General features: G+C 42.9%; 1 protein-coding gene across 2 annotated transcripts in view; it reads left to right on the top strand.

The window, feature by feature from the left end:
• Positions 1 to 6,489: 6,489 nt before the first annotated feature.
• THSD7B (thrombospondin type 1 domain containing 7B) overlaps positions 6,490 to 24,879 on the top strand; it is an 820,891-nt gene continuing 802,501 nt past the window's right edge. For both annotated transcript variants that reach the window (XM_077447767.1, XM_077447766.1), the window contains exon 1: positions 6,490 to 6,783. The gene's annotated coding sequence lies outside the window, so the exon portion shown is untranslated. The remainder of the gene's footprint in view (positions 6,784 to 24,879) is intronic.

The raw sequence follows: 24,879 nt of genomic DNA, 5'->3' as shown, positions 1-24,879 counted from the left end.
TTTAAGTACCCCCTCCCAGACTCCTCAGCGGGTCGGGCACTCCCACTGATTGGCTCAGAGAAGGCCGATACCTAAACATCCAACCAGACTGGGTTCTGGCCTGTCATGTGCACCTCACCGTCCACATGACCAGGCAGAACTTCCAAACACACCCTGGCCAGACTGGTGTTAGACCTACCTACACAATCAACCCTCAGAACCTTTACTGTTCTGAGGCCAAAAACTAAATTTACATGCGTGTGACATTTGATCCCAAATGTCATCCTCTACATGTGCGTTTACGAAAACACACAAAAAACAAGTTTCCTGCTTGCTGTGCCATTCATTGTTAATGGCACGCCAAACACAGCAAGCAGATGTGCGCAATTTTCCTGCAGAAAAACGAGCAACAAAGACATCAATATGTGCAGAAAAAAATAGCAAACCTCAACTTGGCAAAAAGATACATGAGCTAATTTGCCGCGTTTGTGACATTCAGGGAAGCCCATAGAAATGAATGGGCTGCCGTATTTATCTAGCCTGGGAACGCGTACAAAAAGTATGTAAATGAAGCACGATTCTCATTCTCAATATGCCTAGGTGTGAATGCAGCTTTAAAAGAGAAGTATGGGAATGTTTTTTTTTATTAATCATACAGTATTTACCTAGGTGGATTCAGTATCTGTCCCCCGTCAGCTCTAACACTGAGAACCGAGCGATCTAACACCGCTGATCGCTCGGTTCATACAGCTCAGTGAGCAGAGAGCTCTACTCTCCCCCCCCCCCCACCCGCGCTCGCTGGAGCACTGGGTTGTGGAGAGGGCGAGAGCGGATGACTCAGACACTCAGTGGCTTGCTGAGAGCCTGAGCCGGGTGCCGATCCAGGCATGTGGGTGGATCATGACCATATATTTGTGATCTTTCCCAAGCCTGGTCTGGCTCAGTGACGTCAGCCGAAAGTGGGCTTCACCCAGCTTTCTGCTATTAACTGGTCACAGGAGTGCAGAACGAACTGCACCCTGTGATCCACAGGAGAAGTACAGCCAAACAAGCTTTAGCTGTACTTCTCCTTTAACCACTTCACCCCCAGAGGATTTCACCCCCTTCCTGACCAGAGCACTTTTTGAGTTTCGGCACTGCGTCGCTTTAGCTGACAATTGCGCGTTCGTGCAACGTTGCACCCAAACAAAATTTACGTCCTTTTTTTCCCACAAATAGAACTTTATTTTTCTTGGTATTTGATCACCTCTGCGGTTTTTCTTTTCTGCGCTATAAACAAAAAAAAATTCTGAAACAAAAAACCTCAATATTTTTACTTTTTGCTATAATAAATATCCCCCAAAAATATATAAAAAAACTAGGCCGATATGTATTCTTCTACATATTTTTGGTAAAAAAATTGCAATAAGCGTATATTGATTGGTTTGCGCAAAATTTGTAGCGTCTACAAAATAGGGGATAGTTTTATGGCATTTTTTTTATTAGTAATGGCGGTAATCTGCGATTTTTATCGGGACTGCGGCATTATGGCAGACACGTCGGACATTGTTGACACTATTTTGGGACCACTGTCATTTGTACAGCGATCAATGCTATAAAAATGCATTGATTACTGTGTAAATGACACTGGCAGGGAAGGGGTTAACCACTAGGGGGCAGTGAAGGGGTTAAGTGTGTCCTAGGGAGTGATTCTAACTGTTAGGGTGCTGGACTTCAACACATAGGGCAGTGATCACTGCTCTTGATGACAGGGAGCAGTGATCTCTGTCATATCACTAGGCAGAACGGGGAAATGTTTTGTTTACAAAAGCATCTCCCCGTTCTTCCTCTCCGTGACAGGATCGCGGGCACCTGGCGGGCATTGAGTCCGCGGGACCTGCGGTCACGGAGACCTCGGCAGGTGCACGCTCGCGCCACCGGCCATGCCCGCGACACCGCTTCTTAAGGGGGATGTACCTGTACACCCTTTTGCCTACCAGCGCCATTCTGCCGACTTACAAGTGCGCTGGTTGGCAAACAGTTAAGGATCGGTATGCTACAATATGTATTAGAGTGGTTCTAAAGCCTTAAAGTGATTGTAAAGCTTAAAATAGGAATGAAAGGCAAAGCATTTTTGTATAGGTATAAAAAGAACATTATAAATACCTTTTTCCCTTTTTTATAAGTGATCACATTCCCTCTGTTCTCAGGTGAATAAGAGCTGGGGGAGGAGAAGCAGCAGTACACTGAGCTTGCCAAGGAATGGCTGTGCAGCGGGGGGGGGTCCGATCATTGGAGGAGAGCACACCGAGTTCCCAACATAACTGACCACGGTGTGTTCTCCTGCTTAGTGTGGTCTTTGTTCAATAGGAAAACAGAAGGACTGGCAGGATTGCCAGACATCTCACATAAAGGAAGCAATACAAAGAGAACAGGAGACTTTCCATGGTACAGCAGCCACATATCAGGAATATGAAATGTTGGGTTTACAAACGCTTTAACACTACCCTCCCCCAAGACTGACAATGCTGCTGTGCCTCCTGTGCTCCTTCATCCCTAGTGGGGACACAGGAGGTGTGCTACTGGCCAGATCACTAGTTGAAAATAGAAGGGAAAAAGCCTAAAACTAAAATTAATTCAGCCACCACATCTAATGATTAGTAAACTGCAGTATATTACATTTTTATTTTTGTGTTTCATACCGCTTTAAAGAGTAAATCCACTTTCGTTGAGAAAAAAAAAAAAAAACATTCTCCTCTGAGTGATCTATCTACATTACAAGGATTTTAACAAACTTTGCTGCAGATTCCTACCTTTAGTTATTCTGAAGAAATCCATGTGTGTTTGTCTGTGCCCTCTGTGGACAATGAATCTATATGGGAGTGGTTTCATAATTATCAATCAGCTGCTGCACCTGCAGGGCTCTAACAAGGAAAGCTGCGGGGTCTGCATCCCTTTAGATGTGATTTCTTATTGGAAGTATCTCACCAAATATGGCATTTTTGCTGCAGGGGATGCCTGAATCTGACTTGTATCTTAGGGTAGACTTGTGGGTAAATCAGTGAGCCAATCACATAAATTGATGTTCCTGGGGGGGAGCGTTCTCATAGCTCCCAACTGTCCCTGATTTGGAGCAATGTCCCTCTGTCCCTCATTTCTCCTCATCTGTCCCTCCTTTTGGTCTGATCCATATACTTGTATATAAAATGTACTTTTTATCTTTCAAAAAGTGTTTCCCAGCACTAAACCTTTCATCTGATTTCTAAATTGCTGAATTTATACATTTGAAAAGCCAATATAAAGGAATATTAGTGGTAAAAAAGAAAAGCACTTGTGGGTTTAACTCCTTCACACCGACATATGCGGCTTTGGCTTGAAGGAGTTATACTGGGGTGATGTCTGCAGAGGCATCACCAACCGCCCCCCCCCCCCCCCCCCACCGTCTTCCAAAGCCACCATCCGGCACATCCGCCACCAAGGCTGAGACCCGAACAAAGCCAGAGATTTGGCTCCGATCGGGTCCCTGGTGTAAAATCCCAGAAACGACGTCACAACATCACTTCCGGTTTACTTGGCTGCCAATAGCGCAGATTTAAAAAAAAGGACAGTATTCAGAGTCGCCGATTTTGGCATTTTGAATACTTTTAAGTGCAAAAGAGGGATTTGGGGCCTTTTCGACCCCCAATCCCTTCATAAAGAGTACGTGTACTGCCTATTACTGTCATATTTACATCTCTTGTGACAGCAATAAAAGTGACCAGATTTTTTTTAAAGTGCCCCTGTACCCGCATGCTCGTGCAGCAAAGTAAAGGCATACGTAAGTTGCGCCTGCAAATGTAAACGTTGTTCAAATCACACAAGGGAGGTATCGCCGCGATCGTCAAAGTGAGAGCAATAATTCTAGCAAAAGACCTCCTCTGTAACTCTAACCTGGTAACCGTAAAATAAAAATAAAAATAATAAAAAAGGGTCATCTATGGAGATTTTTACGTACCGTAGTTTGTTGCCATTTCTCATGCAATTTATTATAATCTATTTACTCAACGCGAACTTTTCTTTTTCATTTTCATTTTTTTTAATTCGTGAAAGTGTCAGTTTTCCCCCAAAATTGCGTTTGAAAGACCGCTGCGCAAATGCCGTGGGACATAAATTATTGCAACGACCACTATTTTATATATCTGCTAATAATTTTTTTTTATAAAAATGATATATATATATATATATATATATATATATATATATATATATATATATATATATATATATATATATATATATATATATATATATATATATATATATATCATTTTTATAAAAATATATATATATATATATATATATATATATATATATATATATATATATATATATAGAGAGAGAGAGAGAGAGAGATAAATGTTTGGGGGTTCTAAGTAATTTTCTTGCAAAAAAATACGGATTTTAACTTGTAAGCAACACATGTCAGAAACAGGCTAAAGCATGGGAGGGTTAATTAATTTTTTTTTGTTTAATTCTCCTTTAAGGGGGCGGGCAGGGGGTTGTGTCCTATGCCTACATACTTTTGCCAATAAGTGTCTCTCATTCCTATCCCAAAAAGTTGGAAGGTATGCGTTCCGTATAGATTCTGTGTACAGATCACCTTCAGGTAGCCATATTGCATTTAACCGCTTGTTGACCGCCTCACGCCAATATACGTCGGCCGAAGGGCTCGTACAGGCAAACTAATGTACCTGTACGTTGCCCTTTAAGAGGCGGTCTACGGCCACTCACACGCCGCTGCAAGCTCTGTGATCGTCTCACGCAGAAGAAGAACGGGGAAATGGTAATGTAAACAAGCATCTCCCCTTTCTGCCTAGTGACACTGTCAATGATCTCTGCTCCCTGTGATCGGGAGCAGAGATAAGTGATGTGTACCACACAGCCCCTCCCCCCATAGTTAGAATCACTCCCCAGAACATACTTAACCCCATACACTGCCCCCTATTGGTTAACCCTTTCACTGCCAGTGTCATTTACACAGTAATCAGCGCATTTATATAGCATCATTGACAATGGTCCCAAAAATGTGTGAAAAATGTCCGCTGTGTCTGCCATAATGTCGCAGTCATGATAAAAATAGCTGATCACCGTCATTACTAGTAAAAAAAAAAATATGAATAAAAATGCCATAAAACTATTACCTATTTTGTAGACGCTATAACTTTTGCGCAAACCAATCAATAAACGGTTATTGCGATTTTTTTTTTTTTTTTTTTTTTTACCAAAAATATGTAGAAAAATACGTATCGGCCTAAACTGAGGAAAAAAAATGTTTTATATATTTTTGGGGGATATTTATTATAGCAAAATGTAAAAAATAATGCATATTTTTTAAATTGTCACTCTCTATTTGTTTATAGCGCAAAAAATAAAAACCACAGAGGTGATCAAAAACCAATAAAAGAAAGCTCTATTTGTGGGGAAAAAAAGGACGTAATTTTTTTTTGAGAGCCACGTCGCACGACTGTGCAATTGTCAGTTAAAGCGACGCAGTGCCGAATTGCAAAAAGTGCTCTGGTCTTTGACCAGCAAAATGGTCCAGGGCTTAAGCGGTTAATGAAAATTACAGAGCTTCAGATTGAAAACATAGTTCCCAACTGTCCCTGATTTGGAGCAATGTCCCTCTGTCCCTCATTCCTCCTCATTTGTCCCTCATTTTGGTCTGATCTATGTAGTTGTATATAAAATACACTTTGTACCTTTCAAAGAGTGTTTTCCAGCGCTAAACCTTTCATCTGATTTCTAAATTGCTGCATTTATAAATTTTAAAAGCTGATATAAATCCTTGTGGATTTAATTAAACTTATTTTAAATTCTCCTTTAAGTGGGTGTGGCAGGGGGCGTGTCCTATGCCTAGATGTCCCTCATTCCCATCTCAAAATGTTGGGAGGGATGTTGAAAAGGAAAGGTAATTATTAATAACATTCAATTACAATATGACTTGTGTCACAATTGTATACTCTAATTTATTTTTTCTTTACTTGCTGTTCCCCCCCACAAAAGTGGAGTTACCCTTTAAGGATTAGTAAACTGCCATAAATTAAATTTTTTTTTTTTTCTTCCTCTGGATAGGCTGTGGGTGTGGGATTGTGTATACGGATGTTTTCTATTATTTTTTTTTTGGTTGAATAAAATTGACTGTATTTGTATAACCTATGTAACATTTTTGTTTTTTAGTTAAATAACTTTTTCGTTTTTCCTTTGCACGTGATTGTCTAGTATTTGCAAAGTGCATTTCCTCTTTGTTTCACCTCCTTCCCTAAAATAAGTGAAAAATCACTTAGAGGGTGAGCATGCTCCACTCCTTTAGAAAATCATCCCCTCTGAGCCCATTTTCCCCCCTCCCAGGCATTGGCCCACAGGTGCCCATAGGGAGCTCCTGGCTGCGTCCTCGGTGTAGATTCCATGCATTGATTATGCTGCACGTTGGTTTGGCAGGAGATGGATGGCATCATAGCTGGGAGGTGTGTCTTGCAGATAGTGAGGACCAGGCTGGGATGCTGAGATTCAGTGTAGCAGAGCTTGTGCTGTGTGCTGTGTGCTCTGCGCTGTGTGCTCTGCGCTCTTCTCTCCGCTAAAGCTGGATTATTCTTCTTCCCTGTAGGAATGGCTCCTGACACCATCCAACCATGAGGATACGCTCACATCTGCAGCCAGCCATCCCTCAGATTCCTTCTCCATAGAAGCCGGGGACTTTGCTGACTTTCTGAGCCTCCGTCTCTGCGTCTCGCTCGCCTTCTGCAAGATGTTCAGTTCTTTTCATCAGCATCAGGTCTTTGATTAAAGGTAAGTGACTTGTGACTCTGTTCAGTCCTTAGGGGGTCTTCTTACCATCATTAGATTTAATCATGCAGAGAAAGGCGCAAAGTGCTGTCAGTTGGGTTTTTCGGCGTTCATCTGATTGGTTGCTGGGGGTTACTGCACTCCGCCTGTATCGCACTTTGCTCTGGGTATGGAATATGCTTGGAGCGCATTGATACTTACTAAGCTGGAGGTGTTGTACACTGACAAAGTCAGGTCCTGGGGAACTACAAGTTCCAGGATGCTTTGACAGCAAGCCACAGATTGCACTGCAACACAGAGGGACTACCGGCCCCAGCAGATATCGGCCCTTAATGAACGATTGGAGTAGATATGATATGCCTTTTCAGGTTCTGTAGAACCATAAGTTCCAGAATGCCTTGGAGGGGCAAACCACAGGGCACACCGCTGGCCGTTGAGAATACAAGACCCAGGAAGCGTCAGCCCCTGGGTGAGTGATTTTGCTAGCTATGGCACGTTCTCTCTAGTTCTGTAGAACCATAAGTCCCAGGATGCCTTTTCAGCTGGAGGGAAGTGCAAGTCTCGAAAAGAATTACCTGTTGGAGGAACTACCAGTCCCAGCAGACATCAGCCTCTTGCCTCCTGATGAATGTTTGGAGTAGATATGATATGCAGTGTCAGGTATTGTAGAACCATAAGTCCCAAGATGCCTTGGAGGGGCAAGCCACAGGGCCCACCGCTGGCCATTGGGAATACAAGACCCAGCAGGCGTCAGCCCCTGGATGAGTGATTTTGCTAGATATGGAATTTTCTTTCTAGTGCAGTGGAACCATAAGTCCCAGGATGCCTTTGCAGTTGGAGGGAAGTGCAAGTCTCTAAAAGCATTAGCTGCTGGAGGAACTACCAGTCCCAGCAGACAGACATGCCGTGTCAGGTTCTGTAGAACCATAAGTCCCAGGATGCCTTGGAAGGGCAAGCCACAGGGCCCACCACTGGCCATTGGGAATAAGAGACCTAGCAGATGTCAGCCCCTGGTTAAATGATTTTGCTAGATATGGTATGCTCTCTCTGGTTCTGTAGAACCATAAGTCCCAGGATACCTTGGAAGGGTAAACCACAAGGCATATTGGCCACTTAGAATACAAGACCCAGCAGGTGTCAGCCCCTGGATGAGTGATTTTGCTAGATATGGCATGCGCTCTCAAGTTCTGGAGAACCATAAGTCCAAGGATGTCTTTGCGGTTGGAGGAAAGTGCAAACCCCTAAGAGCATTGTCTGTTGGAGGAACTATCAGTCCCAGCAGACTCAAGCCTCTGGGTAAATTATTTTTTTAGATACAGCATGCCTTGTCAGGTTCTGTAGAACCATAAGTCCCAGGATTTCTTAGAGGTGCAAGCCACAGGGTGCACTGCTGTCTGCAGAGACTACAAGTCCCAGCAGATTATTGTGCTAGATATAGACATCTGGAGAGCCATAAGTACAAGCATGCCTTTGCGGCTGGAGGAAAGTGCAAGCCTCTAAGGCCATTGATGGTTGGAGGGACTACCAGTCTCAGCAGCCTCCAGCCCCTGGATGAATGATTGGAGTAGATATGACATTCTATGTCAGGTCCCGTAGAACCATAAGTCTCAGGATTCCTAATGCCGTGTACACACGGTCGGACTTTCCGGCAGAAAAAGTCAGACGGAATAATTTCATCGGATATTCCGATCGTGTGGGGGCTTCAGCCGACTTTTTTTTTTTTTTTTTTCAGAAAATTCTGACGGACCTAGAAATAGAACATGTTTTAAATCTTTCCGACTGAATCAATTTCTATCAGGAAAACCGTTCGTCTGTATGCTGGTCCGACGGACCAAATAAGACACAAGGGCAGCTATTGGCTACTGAACGTCCTTTTTCTAGTCCTGTCGTATGTGTTTTACATCACCGCGTTCTAAAGGATCAGACTTTGGTGTGATCGTGTGTAGGAAAGTCAGTTTCAGCGGAACCCCGTCAGAAAAACCGTCAGAGTTTATTCTGATGAAAAAAAACGTTTGTGTGTATGCAGCAATAGAGGTGTAAGCCACAAGGTACACTTCTAGCTGGAGAAACTACAAGTCCCAGCAGATGTGAGCTCCTGGATGAGTGATTGTGCTTCATATAGATATCTGGAGAACCATAAGTCTCAGCATGCCTTTGTGGCTGGAGGGAAGTGCAGGCCTCTAAGGGTATTTCTGGTTGGAGGGACTACCAGTCCCAGCAGACATCAGCCTCTGGATGAATAATTGGAGTAGATATGACATTCCATATCAGGCTCTGTAGAACTATACAACCCAGGATGGCTTGGAGGGGCAAGCCACAGGGTGCACTGCTGGCCGGAGGGACTACAAGACCCAGCAGACGTTAGCCTCTGTATGAGTGATTGTACCAGATTTGACATGCCCTGTTAGGTTCTGTACAACCATAAGTCCCTGGATGCCTTAGAGGACCAAGCCATAGGGAACACTGCTGGCTCAATCCTCTGGGTGAATTATTGTAGTAGACATGACATGCCATGGTCGGTTCTGTAGAACCACAAGTCCCAGGATGCCTGAGTGGCTGGATGGGATGCAAGCCATAGTGTGCATTGCTGGGCGGAGGCACTAGTAGTCCTAGCAGTCTTTAACACCATAGTGAATGCTGGCACAAGAAATCAAATGCCCCAGTCAGTTTCTTTGGTCCCAGGATGTCTTTGCAGTTGGAGGGCCATGCAAGCCTAAAGGTATTATTGCTGGTTGGAAGGACTACAAACCCCAGCAGACTTCAGACCCTTAATGGATAATTGCACTAGATATTAAACGCCTTGTCAGTTTCTGGAGAACAGTGAATCCCAAGCTGCCTTGGAGGGGCAAGCCATATGGTGCATTGCTGGCTTGGGGGACTACAAGTCCCAGGATGCCTTGGCAGCTAATATAGGTAAGAAAAACGTTGACTTTTTCAGGGACAATGTGGGTCAAAGCCTTTCAGTCCCTGGAAATAAGGAATGATTGGCAACTGCCCATCAAAAGATCAAAATACTGGGGAATTGTAAGCAGAGGAATGCTGGCACTTGTAGTTATTTTGCAACCTAAATGGTTGGGACCTGTACTTCTACATTGGCATACAAGGACTGCTGTGACTTGTGGTGGATTGGCAACCTACAGGATATCCTAGGACTTCTAGTTTTGCAATGACCTGCTGAGACCTGAAGTCATTTTACCAATTGTTAAACCATCTTGAGACTTGAAGTTCTAAAATAACATGCTGCGGTTTATGGTGCCTTGGAACCTTAAAGGCTGTTTTGGGACTTGTAGTTCCTTGGTCCCTAAAAATCCAGTGATGATCCATGTTTTTTTCCCAATGCTTGGACTTGTAGTTTCTCAGTCCCTAAAATTCCAGCAGTTCTTTATGTTGGCTTGCACTGCTTGGACTTGTAGTTCCCCAGACCCTAAAAATCCAGCAATTATCCATGTTGGTTCCCACGGTTTGGACTTGTAGTGTCTCAGTCCCTGAAAATCAGGTGTTCCTCCATGTTGGCTCCAACTGCTTAGACTTGTAGTTCCTCAGACCCGAAAAATTCTGTGATTTTCCATGTTAGTTCCCCTTTGACTTGTAGTTCCTCAGTGCCTAAAAATCCAGCAGTTCTATATTTTGGCTTGCACTGCTTGGACTTGTAGTTCATCAGTCCCTAAAAATCCAGCAATTATCCGTGTTGGTTACCACTGCTTAGACTTGTAGTTCCTCAGTCCCTAAAAATCCAGCAGTTCTACATGTTGGCTTGCACTGCTTGGACTTGTAGTTCCTTAGCCCCTAAAAATCCAGCAATTATCCATGTTGGTTCCCACTGCTTGGACTTGTAGCTCCTCTGTCCTTAAACATCCAGTGGTTCTCCATGCTGGTTTTCACTGCTTGGACTTGTAGTTCCTCGGTCCCTGAAAAATCAGGTGATCCTCCATGTTGGCTTGCACTGCTTGGATTTGTAGTTTCTCAGTCCCTAAAAATCCAGCAATTATCCATGTTGGTTCCCACTGCTTGGACTTGTAGCTCCTCTGTCCTTAAACATCCAGTGGTTCTCCATGCCGGTTCTCACTGCTTGGACTTGCAGTTCCTCAGTCCCTGAAAATCAGGTGATCCACCATGTTGGCTTGCACTGCTTGGACTTGTAGTTCCTCAGTCCCTAAAAATCAGGTGATCTTCTATGTTGGCTTCCACTGCTTGGACTTGAAGTTCCTCAGTCCCTGAAAAATCAGGTGATCCTCCATGTTGGCTTGCACTGCTCAGTCCCTAAAAATCTAGTGGTTCTTCATGTTGACTCATGCTACAATATTGGATCTTGCAGTTGTTCCTAATTCCCTAAAACATCCAGCAATTCTTCCTATTGGCTTGCACTGCTTGCACTTGTAGTTCCTCAGGTCCTAAAAATCCATCAGTTATCCATGTTGATTTCCATTGCTTGAACTTGTAGTTCTTTAGTCCCTTAAAATCCAGTGGTTCTCCACGTTGGCTCGCACCATTTGAACTTGTAGTTCCTCATTCCCTAAAATAATCCAGCGATTCTCAATGTTGGCTTGCACTTCTTACACTTGTAGTTCCTCAGTCCCTAAAAACCCAGAGCCATCTGGGGTTTGCAGTTGCAGAACGCCATCAGGCATCATTACAATGCAGCTGTTCCTGATTTCAGCTCCGCTCACTGGCTTTGAAGATTTGATCGCAGTATTGTCCCAGCAATTCAGAACTGGGAAAGTTGTTTGTGAAAAATTCTATTTTTTTGTGTGTTAAAATTACTTATTTTCATGTGTTAATGTTATGTGAGCTTTTATGTATTGATATACAAAAAAAATTTGAAATATATATCATCAGTTTGGATCTCAGCCATGACTGCATGGAGTTTGCATGTTCTCCCTGTGCCTGTGTGGGTTTCCCCCGGGTACTCCGGTTTCCTCCAACACTCCAAAGACATAGGCGCCTGCCTAAATTTGCCCTAGTATGTGTATGTATGAATGTGAGAAGGCCCTTAGATTGTAAGCTCTGGAGGTCATGGAATGATGTGAATGAACAGTATATAAAGTGTTGCATATGTTGTCAGCGCTTTATAAATACCTGTAATAAATAAAATATTTCAAATACTTATGCTAATGTCTGCTTTACAAAAGCTAGAGAAACATAGTCTTCCCTCAGTTTTATCAGAGGCTGGCTGGGACTTGTAGTTCCGCAGAGGTACACTGGTTACCTACATGGAAGCAATGCATTCTGGTACTTGTAGTCCCACATCAGCCGGAAGCTGCATCTCACATATGCAACGATTGACAAGCGGTGGGAGCATTCACTGCGATCTCTATAGGTGATCATTGTTTGTAATCTGAAGGATAATTGTCTTTTCACACCTCGGCTCCTCAGAGATTTCTATAGATAGTTCTTAGGAATGTTAAGGTGGAATTGAGGACACATACTGTATGCTTAACGTAGCTCCAACGGTCTGATATTTGCGAGGCCCCTTGCTGGGCGCAGGCATCTTCTCCCCAGATTCTTACGGGTTTTGGTCTTTGGGCTGTTTTGATTGGTCGGCATGGGATGACGTTACTCATGTGCAATAGTGCAGTATTTCTTGTACACTTTGCTGTGCATGGGCAGCTTACTTTACGATCCACAAAGGATTGGGAATAGGCAGGAAAGTGTACTTTATTGTAGATACGACATTGCATGTCCCTTCTGCAATAAGGATTTTTTTTTTTTTTTTTTTTACTTTAGTTCTACTTTATATTCACAGGATTTCACCTAAGACAGCACATAGGGGTTAATTTATTCACCTAAGAGTTCATTTACTAAAACTGGAGAGTGCAAAATCTGGTGCAGCTGTGCATGGTAGCCAATCAGCTTCTAACTTCAGCTTGTTCAGGCTTTGACAAAAAAATCCTGGAAGCTGATTGGTTCCTATGCAGAGTAAGGATGAGCTCAGGCGTGTTCGCATGGTCCATGTGCAGAGCCCGCCACGAAGTCAGCGCAGCACTAATAACAGGCAGTGAGATATTGCCCCGATGCGCGGCTGCAGAGATCGGGAAATGTCTCACTGCCTGTGATTAGCGCAGCGCTGACTTCCTGGCGGGCTCTGCTCGTGGACCATGCGAACACGCCTGGGCTTATCCCTAATGCAGAGCTGCACCAGATTTTGCTCTCTCCAGTTTTAATATTTAAACCCAATAGTACTCATCTAGTCTGCTCCATAAGGCCAGGCTCACATCTCAGCATTTTCTGTGTCTCACGTTTGCACTCGTGGAATGGCGCCAAACTACTATACTTAAAATTCTCCATAGGCAACGCTTTAACTTTTTTTTTTTTTACAGGTTAGCATTTTAGCCCTTGTACACACGGTCGGAGATTCCGACAACCAAATCCGTTGGAGTAATTCCGTTGGATTAATTCCGGAAGAGGTCCGGAAGTGATGTTGCATACACACGGTCGGACTAAGTTGTCGGAAAATCCGATTGTACATAACGTGATGACGTTATTTCATTACGATGGGACTATGTTCAGGCTAGTAGCCAATAGCTTTGGTCTAGGAATTTGATCTGAGCATGCGTGGCACTTTGTCCGTCGGAGTAGGCTACACATGATCAGAGTATGTCCGATCGGAGCATTTTGTCGGAAAATTTTACCGGCAAGTTGGAAAAGTTGGTCCGTCGGATATTCCGATGGAAACAGTCCAATGGAGACCACACACAGTCGGAATATCCGACAAAATGGTCCGATAGGACACATTCCGTCGGAATCTCCACCCGTGTGTACAAGGGCTTAGAGTTACAGAGGGGATCTAGTGCTAGAATTATTGCTCTTGCTCTAACGATCATAGCAATACCTCACATGTGTGGTTTGAATGCTATTTACATATGCAGGCGCGGCCTGCGTATGTGTTCGCTTCTGCTGCGAGCACAAGGGGATGGGGACGCTTTTAATTTTTTTTTTTTTTATGTTTTTTTTTTTTTATGTTTTTTTTTTTTTATGTTTTTACACTTTCCCTTTATTTTTTTATTTATCCTATTGACCTATTGCAAGGAATGTAAAAATCCCTTGTAAATATGAATAGGGCATGACAAGTCCTCTTTACAGGGAGATCTGGGGTCTATATTTCCCCACATCTCTTCTCTATGCTGAAAATCCCAGTATCAAAAAAAAAAAATGATCTCAGGCTTTCCAGCAAAATAACGGCAGTGTGTACATCTGCCGATGCCGGAAGTGACGTCATGACGTTGCCTTTCAAGGGTCATAGAGATGGCCGGGGACCATGTGGTCCATGGCCAGCTTTATGGTAAACTGCTGCGACCGGCAGATTTATTCTCCGGCTCCACGATTGCACTGAGACCAGAGGGTGGCTGGAGGAGGGGCGTCCCCTCCCACCATCTGTAAAAGCCATCAATGATGGCTGAAAAAAAGATATCTGTATGATGCCTGTAGCTGCACCCACAATCCAGATATTTCCAGTTCAAGTCCCTGACGTCAACCTGGGGGAAGTGGTTAAATAATAAACGTGTTATACTCACCTGCTCTGTGCAATGTTTTTTTTTTTCCGGCACATACATAGTTTTTTGTTTGCATTATGGTAAAAAAATCTTTACAACCACTTTAAATGGGCTGCTGTACATGTGTTTGTAGGCAGATGCAGTCTATTTTCTCTACTGCAGGTGGTGCTCAACCGCAGCAGCAGTGCAGAGGAAGAGGAAGTCAGGAGGAACGTGGTTCTTCTTTGGTTTCCTGCGTCAGTGACCTGGTTGGATACCGAAAGCCCATGGGACTTTGGCAGCCATCTTGGGTCAGGCTGAGTCTATTTAAGACCCTGGCTCCTGAGTTTGGCATGCATTTACCGTGTGGGTAGTGTAGGGACAGGTCACCCAGCTTTCAGGGACAGTAATAGCAGCAGGGAAAGGTTTCAGGTGAGTAGGGAAAGCTTAGGGATCCTCCGCTCTTCTTGGAAGCCGCCCCATTTGGTCACAGAAAAGCCAGGCCGCATTTTGCCCCTCAAGACATATTTTGTTGGTTGGGCTGAGATCTGCTCAGCTACAACCTGCTGTTTATCTGTGAGTGTTTGTGGTTGAGCTGCCTTCCTCCGGGCTTGTTGTGATCTCTTATACTTTGACAATACAAGTTCTTTCTATTGCACCTGGACTGTGTGCGAGTTACTGCCACTGCACCATGCTGCACCCACCTACATGTTTCCCACAAGGAAAAAGTGCACTGGCACAGCAGCTTATTCATTTTAGAGGACTTCTATACCAGAGGGAAAGAGAATAGGTCCCTGCAGAAGACTGCAGATAAACAGGTACATCTTGCGAAGCAGGATTTGTTTAATCTCTATGTATCACCTAAGGATAGTCACTTCACTGAGTATATGTAAGAGTTTCAAACTAATTTAAATTATCATGGGCAAGCCAGTTGGCAGAGGGTGTATTTGCCAACAGGTGTATTCTTCCCCTTACATATTCAGCTGTGTGTACTCTCTCTTTTTTTTTTTGTTCTTGGACCAGGAGCATATCTAGGTTAACTGCTGCCTGAGGCGGATGTTTTGCCAGAAACATTGTTCTTTTTGTTAGGTGGTTTGTGGGGGGTTGCCGCGGTATCAGTGACACCCGCAAAGATCGTTCTGGCTTTTTAATGTTTCTGGTAATCCTGCAATATTCATTGGATGGTATGGTGCGGGTGGCACCAGTGTCCTAGCAACCAGCTATGTAATTATAAATGCATTTTGGGCGGCCGGCCACTCCTGGGAAGGTTCACCACTGTTCCATGTCTTTGCCATTTGTGGATAATGGCTCTCACTGTGGTTCGCTGGATTCCCAAAGCTTTGGAAATGGCTTTATAACCCTTTCCAGACTGATAGATCTCAATTACTTTCTTTCTCAATTGTTCCTGAATTTCTTTGGGTCTCGGCATGATGTGTAGCTTTTAAGGATCTTCTGGTGGACCTTACTGTGTCAAGCAGCTCCTATTTAAGTGATGCCTTGATTGTGAACAGGTGTGGCAATAATCATGCCTGGGTGTGGCTAGAGAAATTGAACTCAGGTGTGGAAACCACAGTTATAGTATGTTTTAACAAGGGGGGCAATCACTTTTTCACACAGGGCCATGATGGTTTGGATTTTTTTTCACCTTAAATAATAAACACCTTCATTTACAAATTGCATTTTGTGTTTACTTGTGTTGTCCTTGACTATTGTTTAAATTGGTTTGATGTCCCGAAACACTTAAGTGTGACAAACATGCAAAGGAACAGGAAATGAGAAAGGGGGCAAACACTTTTTCACACCACTGTATTTTACATTATAGAGCATGCATGGGAAGGAGCCGAAACACACATAGGTGAGCTGGAACCCCCAAATCTCCCAGGTGAACAAAAACAGAACTGGGGCCTTATGGCCGAGAGATCTCACCATTGGCGTATCTAATGGTGGCCACACACTCATCAATTTTTCTATCCAATCAATGTACAATTTGACCAAAACAATTATATCCGCAAACAATGGAATAGCCATAGCTTCCCTTCTGATCGATTTAGACTCAAATACAAACAAAACTAATGGATCAGCCAGGGTAGAATATTATCAATTGTTTTGCATGCTTTGTGCATGAATTCAATCATATTTTGATCAATCAGTTTAGGAGATTACATGCTGGTAACAGAAATCAAATTAATAATTTATGATCTCAAGTTCCGATTGTATCTTAGCTATCAACTGAAATCCACTTCTCTGTATGTGACATATTAACCACTTGCCGACTGCCCTATAGCAGATATACTGCTACAGGGTGGCGGCTGTGCGCAGGATTACGTATATATACATGATCGATCCTGCACTTCCTGGATAGCGGGTGCGAATGCACGTCATCAGCGGCTCACTCCTGCTTTGATTATACACATCTGATTAGTGGGTACTAGGGTGATCACGTGTCCCGGATTGTCCCGGACAGTTCCGAATTTTGCAGGTCTGTCCTGGGTACCTTCATTCCAGGACAACACAGTGTCCCGGAATGAAAATGACACAGCCACCCCCCGGGCCAATCTGAGATGCCCCCAAAAAAGGCCACCGCATGACTGCTGTACTCACTGACAGTACTTGTCCTGGCTGGGAATATCTGGAGGAGCACAATCCCTGTTCTCTGCTTGTGATTGGAGAAATTATAAATCCCGCCTCTTGTGTCTAATAACTGTGCTGTGATTCGTTACAGCACAAGCTGATTTTTTAGAAGTGGAGGGGCGGTGTCCCTAAATGGCAGTTTGGAAATGTGGTCACCTTAGCGGGTACTGCTAACTCGATGTCTGCCGGCACCCGCCAATCATTTAGTACAGAGGCAGAACAAAAGTCTGCCTATGTAAACAAGGCAGATCGCCGTTCTGTCAGTAGGGAAGACATGAATCAAGGATCGTGTCTTCCCCTAGTAAAAGCACCTCCCACACTGTACAAAAACATTAGCTAGGCACACAGTCAGAGTCATTAGTACAGTGACAGTGCCTATTTTTTTAGCAATGATCACTGTATTAGTGTCACCGGTCCACAAAAAAAAGTGTCAAAAGTGTCAGTTAGGTGTCAGATTTGTCCACCACAATATTGCAGTCCCACTATAAGTCACTGATTGCCACCATTACTAGTAAAAATAAATAAATAAAAATTCCATAAATATATCCCATAGTTTGTAGACGCTATAACTTTTGCGCAAACCAATCAATATACGCTTACTAGGATTTTATATTTTGCCAAAAACATGTAGCAGAATACATAGTGGCCTAAATTTATGAAGACATTTGATTTTTTTTACTATTTTTATTGGATATATTTTATAGCAGATATTAAAAAATATTGCTTTAAAAAAATAAATAAATTCTGTCTTTTTTTGTTTATAGTGCAAAAAAATAAAAAAACGCAGAGGTGATCAAATACCACCAAAAGAAAGCTCTATTTGTGGGAAAAAAAAGGACACACATTTTATCTGGGTACAGTGTCGTACGGCCGAGCAATTGTCATTTGAAGTAACGCAGTGCCATAAGGCAAAAAATGGCCTGGTCATGAAGGGGGGAAAATCTTCTCTTAAGTGGTTAATTGAAGACGCTGTTAACTATGGGTCATTATTCCTATTGAAGGTGATCAATTGTAAAAGAAATCAATCATTTATCAAAGTGCATTTATCAAAGTGAGGTTGATTATAGATAAAGTAATCCTATCGAAGAAGACCAATCGTAAAGGGAAATCAATCATTTATCAAAGTGCTGTTGACTATAGATCAAGTATTCCTATTGAAGGAGATTGATCAGAAAATAAATCAATCATTTATCAAAGTGCGTTTGGCCACCATAAGACATATAAGAATCCAGAGAGTGACTCAGTCCACCAGTTTTTAGTTGTAAGTATTGGTGGCCATTAACGCTTTTTATTCAATTGATCTGTTATTCAATTAAAACGATGAATTTGCAAAAAAAACTGAATAGCCATAACTTCCATTCTAGTCAATTTAGACTTAATTATGATTGGATTCGATAAAACTGAGTTGCTTGGCCGTTGCCAAAAAGTATCAATCATTTTGCATCAATTGGCAGCAGTAAGATATTTTGTAAATATCGGGCGGCACAGTGGTGTAGTGGTTAGCACTCTCACCTAGCAGTAAAAAGGGTCGCTGGTTCCCAGATGGGGTGTCTGGAGTGGCATGACACCGTGCTCAGCCTTCCTCCCAGTACTTATACTGTGCTTCACTGTTGAAATAGTTCGCAACTGTTTGTATTCTGATAACATGTATCGGTAACCGATTTTCCATCTACTGATGTATGACACTGTTCAATACTTATTGTTATTCTGTAAAACTACAATAAAAACCGTTAAAAAAAAAAATAAAAAAAAAAAAAAAAAAGGGTCGCTGGTTCAAATCCCAACCATGACACTACCTCCCTGGAGTTTGCATGTTCTCCCTGTGCCTGCGTGGGTTTCCTCTGGTTTCCTCCCACTCTCCAAAGACATGCAGGTAGGTTAATTGGCTTCTGTCCAAAATTGGCCCTAGTATATGTATGGGGACCTTAGATTGTGGGCTCCTTGAGGGTAGGGACCAATGTGAGTGTGCAATGTACAGGGATAGGGACAATTGTAGACACTCACTCAGGTTGAACTGGATGGACTGGTGTCTTTATTCAACCTTACTAACTATGAAACTATGAAACTATGAAAATGATTGTTCAGATGGTTAGAATCCATGGTTGGAACAGAGATACAATAAATAAGTTACAATCTTATCTATAGAAATCCACTTCCCATGTGTGGCATCGATCAAGTGGGTTTGTTGAGTATAGATTGATTGGAAGAGATTGATCGGAAAATATACTGATTATTTATGGAAGCGTATATGGCCAACATTACACATATAAGAAGCCAGGGAGTGACTGGGCCCAATAGGCTCAAGTTATAAGACAGGAATATGCAATTAACGGACCTCCAGCTGTTGCAGAATTACAAATCCCATGAGGCATAGCAAGTATCTGACAGCCACAAGCCTGACAAGCAGAGGCAGAGGCATGATGGAACTTGTAGTTTTGCAACAGCTGGAGGTCCGCTAATTGCATATCCCTGTTATAAGATATCACTTTTCAATGGACCTACCCTTTAATCCCTTGATTGGTTGTCAAATGATCAGAAGGGACCAAGAGCTGTTTCCTCTTGGTGCTCCCAGCTTTGCGCTACCAGCACATGAACATTGCCCATTCAGCGGTACATAAGCACGGTGTATAGGCATTAAAGCCTTTGTGCCACAGCAAATTTGTGTTACTGGGGTGTAAATGGGTTAAAGTGGTTGTAAAGGCTGAGGGTAGGGTCACTACTTTTTCTTCAAGCCAAACCCGAACACTTTAGCGGCACACCGTAATTTTTTTTTTTTTTTAGTATACACTATATGATTTTAACAGACCTGGGACACCTTTGGGAACTCCAAAGAGAATAGTAATGTGGCACACATAGTGCCCTCTCACCCTCCTGTCAAGTTCTGAGCCACATTCTTGTTTGAATATTGTGTCCGGGTTTCAGGTTGACTGCCTCCTCTCGTGTTCAGCTCAAGCTTGATATACCCACACCAGGGTTAAATAATGACCATCCACTTTATCCGCGTGATTAATACAAAGATATCTCCATATGTGAAAAATAAAAAGTGCTCCACATAACGTGATATAGTTCCAACCAGTTTAATAAAATCACACCAACACTCCAATAGTTAAACTCATATATCAAACAATAAAAACAATGTAAAACCACAGCAAACAGAAACAGATGGCTCAGCGGTGTACTGCAGCCTCGGCGGACCTGAAGTGTGCGCTCATACAGTGTCTCTCACCCACTCCTAGGTATCTGCTCTCGGCATCAGTGTATACTCTCAGTTGAGAGGCGTCTCACATCAGTACGATTGATTGCCGTGTAGCCACGCCCCCTGTTATATTCATCAAGTTAAAAAAAAACGTCTGTGTGCTGCCCCCCTCCCAAATACTCACCTGAGCCCCCTCACGATCCAGTGGTGTGCACGAGAGCCTTGGCTATCCTGGGACTCCGTCTCCTCATTGGGTGAGACACAAAGCAGCCCCACGTGCTCTGTGCGTCTGTAAGAAACGTAGAGCCGCAGCTTGGCCCCGCCCCCTAGTCTCTCCTTATTCGCTCGCTGTGATTGACAACAGCGGGAGCCAATCAATCACAGTCAGCGAGCCAATGAGGAGAGACAGGGGGCAGGGCTGAGCTGTGGCTCTACATGTCTTATGCATGCGTAGAGCATGGCTCAGGAGTGAGCATACAGTGCCCCCATAGCAAGCAGCTATGTGCAAAATCATTACACAGAGCAGGTAAGTATAACATGTTTTTTTTTGTTTTAAAGCGGAACCTTTAATACCACTTTAAATTGGAGAGAAATGAAGAACAAAGAGATGAAAGAGAAAAAAGAAAAGAAGACGGGGTGGGTGAGTTTTGGGTTTCCTGTGTGCTGCTGGGATGAAGCTGACTGGAAAGCTGTCCTGTATTCAGAACAAAGCCAACGTATTGGTTGCTTCGTGCAGCGTGCGGCGGTGTCAGGGGGTGGTGAATGTGTGTGTATTCAGTCTCCCCAGCCCGGAAATCACTTGCAAAATTGGATATCTTCCACCTCCAACATCTTTCTATTAGATTTCACAAAGCATCGGTGCGTGGCTCGGCGCTCGGAGACTTCCGCTGCGTTTCTATTCACCCGGCTCCGCTGACAGATCACACACATGTACACATGCTGCACGGCTTTCGCAGGCTATTACATGAGTGAGGACAGGCATTAACCTCCTGCTCCAAGCTGACTAATGTTCTGTGACGCTGGAATAAGATTGTCACCTCAAGGCCACTAATAATTCACAGCTTCGCCTTCGGAAGGGAACAGATGGAGGTGATGGACTGCAAGTCTCAGCATTAAATTGCACTTTATTAACAGCTCCCGCACAATGTTGTAGGCATGTTAAACACACTGATCAAGCACTGGGGAAATATAAAAGAACCTTTCTAAAGATACTCAAAGAAACAAATTAATGGAGTTATGTTTAATCCCCTTCACGCCTAATGCCGCGTACACGGCCGGAATTTCCGATGGAAACAGTCTGATGGGAGCTTTTCATCGGATTTTCCGACCGTGTGTATGCCCATCGGTCTTTTTCTGTCGGCATTTCCGACGGTCTTTAGATTGAGAGCCTGTTCTTAATTTTTTCAGACGGAAAACCTTTCTATCGGATTTTTCAATCGTGTGTATGCAATTCCAACACGCAAAATTCCGGAAACGCTCGGAAACAAATCAACGCATGCTCAGAAGCATTAAACTTCCCTTTTATAGTGCCATCGAATGTGTTGTATGTCGCGGTGTTATTGACCGTCGGAATTTGGTGTGACCGTGTGTGGACAAGACAGTTTGAGTGAAGTTCTGTCGGAATTCCGACGGGAAAACCATCAGAGCTTTTTCCGACGAGAATTCCGATTGTGTGTACGCAGCATAAGGGTAAAACAAATCTTAAAGTGATTGTAAAGGTTTGTTTAAAAAAAAAAAAAAAAAAACCCCGAACATGTTATATATACCGCCTCTGTGAATAGGTTTTGCACAGAGCGGCCCCAATCCTCCTTTTCTGGGGTCTCCCGGTGGCGCCCCTGGCTCCTCCTCTTCATCGGGTGCCTCCATGGCTTGTGCGGGCACGCTTGTCACTGGATTTGATTGACAGCAGCGGGAGCCAATGGTTCCGGCTGCTATCAGTCTATCCAATGAGGACCCGAAACAGGAGCTGGAGATGCTGTGCTCATTCGCATCACTGGAATGATTGGCCTCTGTGGGGCAGCTGCAGCACATATGTTTTTTCACCTTAAAGTGGAGTTCCCCCCAAAAATAGAACTTCCACTTTTTGGAATCCCCCCCCCCCCCAGTGTGACATTTGGCACCTTTTGGGGGGAGGACGGAGCAGATACCTGTCTAATACAGGTATTTGCTCCCACTTCCTGGCATAGATCACTGCCGCGTTTGCAGTGACCTACGCCACTTCCGACGCCTACTCTGTCCTCTCCCGCTGTATTCTGGGAGACACACAGGTCCCAGAATACAGCAGGGACCTGTGAGGATGCGGAGCGCGAGTCGCGCATGCGCAGTAGGCAACCAGGAAGTGCCGCCGCACAGCTTCACTTCCTGATACCCTTACTGAAGATGGCGGCAGCAGGCAAGAGCCGACGGACAGACAGGCTTTGGCTGCCGACATCGCGGGCTCCCTGGACAGGTAAGTGCCCATATATTAAAAGTCAGCAGCTGCAGTATTAGTAGCTGCTGACTTTTAATATTTTTTTTTTCGGCGGACCTCCGCTTTAATGCATAGAATGCATTAAGGTGAAAAACCTCAAGACTTTACAACTCCTTTAATGCCTAAACCCAATTTTGCACCTTTGGCATGTGTTAGTAAACCCGTACATATCATCACAGCTATATTGTGCATCCAGGTGGATTATACCTTGTTTTTTTTTCCAGGACAAAGTGGGCTTTCATTTGGTTGCAAATGGTAATGGATATCTCCTGAGTTTTTTTTATTATCAAAGGAAAGCTGGCCCAAAAGATAATAAAAAAAAAAAATGTAGTTGTATATTTCTTTCTACTACCATAACCTACCACTGAAGGGCAACCCAAAACAAATTCTCCCACTGCTGACGATCGCAGCAATACCACGTATGTGTATGTTAGTTGTTATTTGTACCTGTAGCACAGCCCATAGTGCGCATTTTGCTTATTTTTTTTTTCTTTCCTACCTATAGCACATTAACACTAACTGACACTGCTACTAATTAAAGAAAAAATCCTGTCCAAAAAAAATGCTGACCCTGACCTTGACCTTTGGCCCTTGACTAACACTAACCCTGGCATTGACCTAGATCCAACCTTTATCTAGGTATTTCTTTTATTATTTTTTAAAATTGTATTTATTTAATTTTTTTTAATTATTATAATTTTTTTTCTATGCTCACTTCTTTTTCTATTTCTGCAAGGACAGAGAAAGATACAGCGCTGCTATGGCCAGCAGCACTTATAAGTGTATTCTGATGGTGGGGAAGTCTCCCTGTTATCAGAATACAATAGCTCAGAGGGGGAGTATTCCCGTACACACATTGACTATGTGGACGCTGGTTGAATTAAAAAAAAAAAATCTAAGAGCTGCTTTACTCTTACACTGTACGGGACTGGCATAATGTGATGAGTGCAGAATTACAGTGAGCACAGGCTGATGTGACGACGCACCTTCAAGGGGGCGTGTCCATGACAGCCTCAGCTTAGAGAAAGTAGATTTTATGATGCTGGCTATCATTCAACACTGAAGACTGGGGACATCTAGTGGTAGAAAGGAATTACTGTGCTGTGATGGGTATTGAAGTAAAAGCTGTTTTTTGTTTGTTTTGTTTTTATATTAAAGGGGTTGTAAAGGTAAATTTTTTTATTTTCTACATAGGTTCCTTTAAGCTAGTGCATTGTTGGTTCACTTATCTTTTCCTTCGATTTCCCTTCTAAATGTTTTTTTTTCTTTGTTTTCTTTGTCTGAATTTCTCACTTCCTGTTCCTCCTCAGTAAGCTGTTCTGGCTGACTAACCACCAGCTCGGATGATGGTGAGAAGCTTACTGAGGAGAAACAGGAAGTGAGATATTCAGACAAAGCAAAAAAACATTTAGAAGGGAAATCAAAGGAAAAGGTAAGTGAACCAACAATGCACTAGCTTAAAGGAACCTATGTTGAAAATAAAAAAATTACCTTTACAACCCCTTTAACTAGGAATGGGCTGTTTATTTTAAAAGAAAATAAGCCAAGTAAATTGATACCCAACATGTCATGCTTCAAAATTGTGCCCGCTCGTGGAATAGCGACAAACTTTTACCCTTAAAAATCTCCATAGGCGACGTTTAATAAATTCTACAGGTTGCATGTATTGAGTTACAGAGGAGGTCTAGTGCTAGAATTATTGCTCTGGCTCTACCAATCACGGCGATACCTCAATCGAAAATGTCATGAAAACACTGTTTTCATATGCGGACTCTGCTCGCGTATGCATTCGCCTCTGCGCGCAAGCTCGGTGGGACAGGGCACGTTTAAAAAATACATATTTTTTTTTCTTATTTATTTTACCTTTTATATTTTATTTTCACACTGTTCTTTAAAAAAAAAATTAATAATATGGTGTAATTTTCATTCCTTTTACAAGGAATGTAAACATTCCTTGTAATAGAATAAAAGCATGACATGACCTCTTAAATATGAGATTTGGGGTCAAAAAGACCTCAGATCTCATATTTACACTAAAATGCAATAAAACATTTATAAATTAAATGTAAATATGGTAATGATAGGGGTGCTGAAATATAAACCTTAATTACAAAAAAGTGTAAATCTTAATCATAAACGACTAAAGTGATAGACAACCTGTCACCATACAATAATAATCATATGACAATTGCAAAAAGCTAATAAATAATAAAGTCCCAATTGAATGCTAGAAAACAACATATATCCACAGTCCATACAGTGATTCATTTAGTGATGAACTCCGTCTAAATCCATTCTTTAGAAGATTTCAGTCTTTTTTGGCAAATGGATAT

This window comes from Lithobates pipiens, unplaced genomic scaffold (genome assembly GCF_037356315.1).
Source record: "Lithobates pipiens isolate NorthernLeopardFrog02 unplaced genomic scaffold, aLitPip1_a1.2 Scaffold_22, whole genome shotgun sequence".
Taxonomy (NCBI): domain Eukaryota; kingdom Metazoa; phylum Chordata; class Amphibia; order Anura; family Ranidae; genus Lithobates; species Lithobates pipiens.
This window is presented reverse-complemented; position numbering and strand designations above follow the sequence as displayed.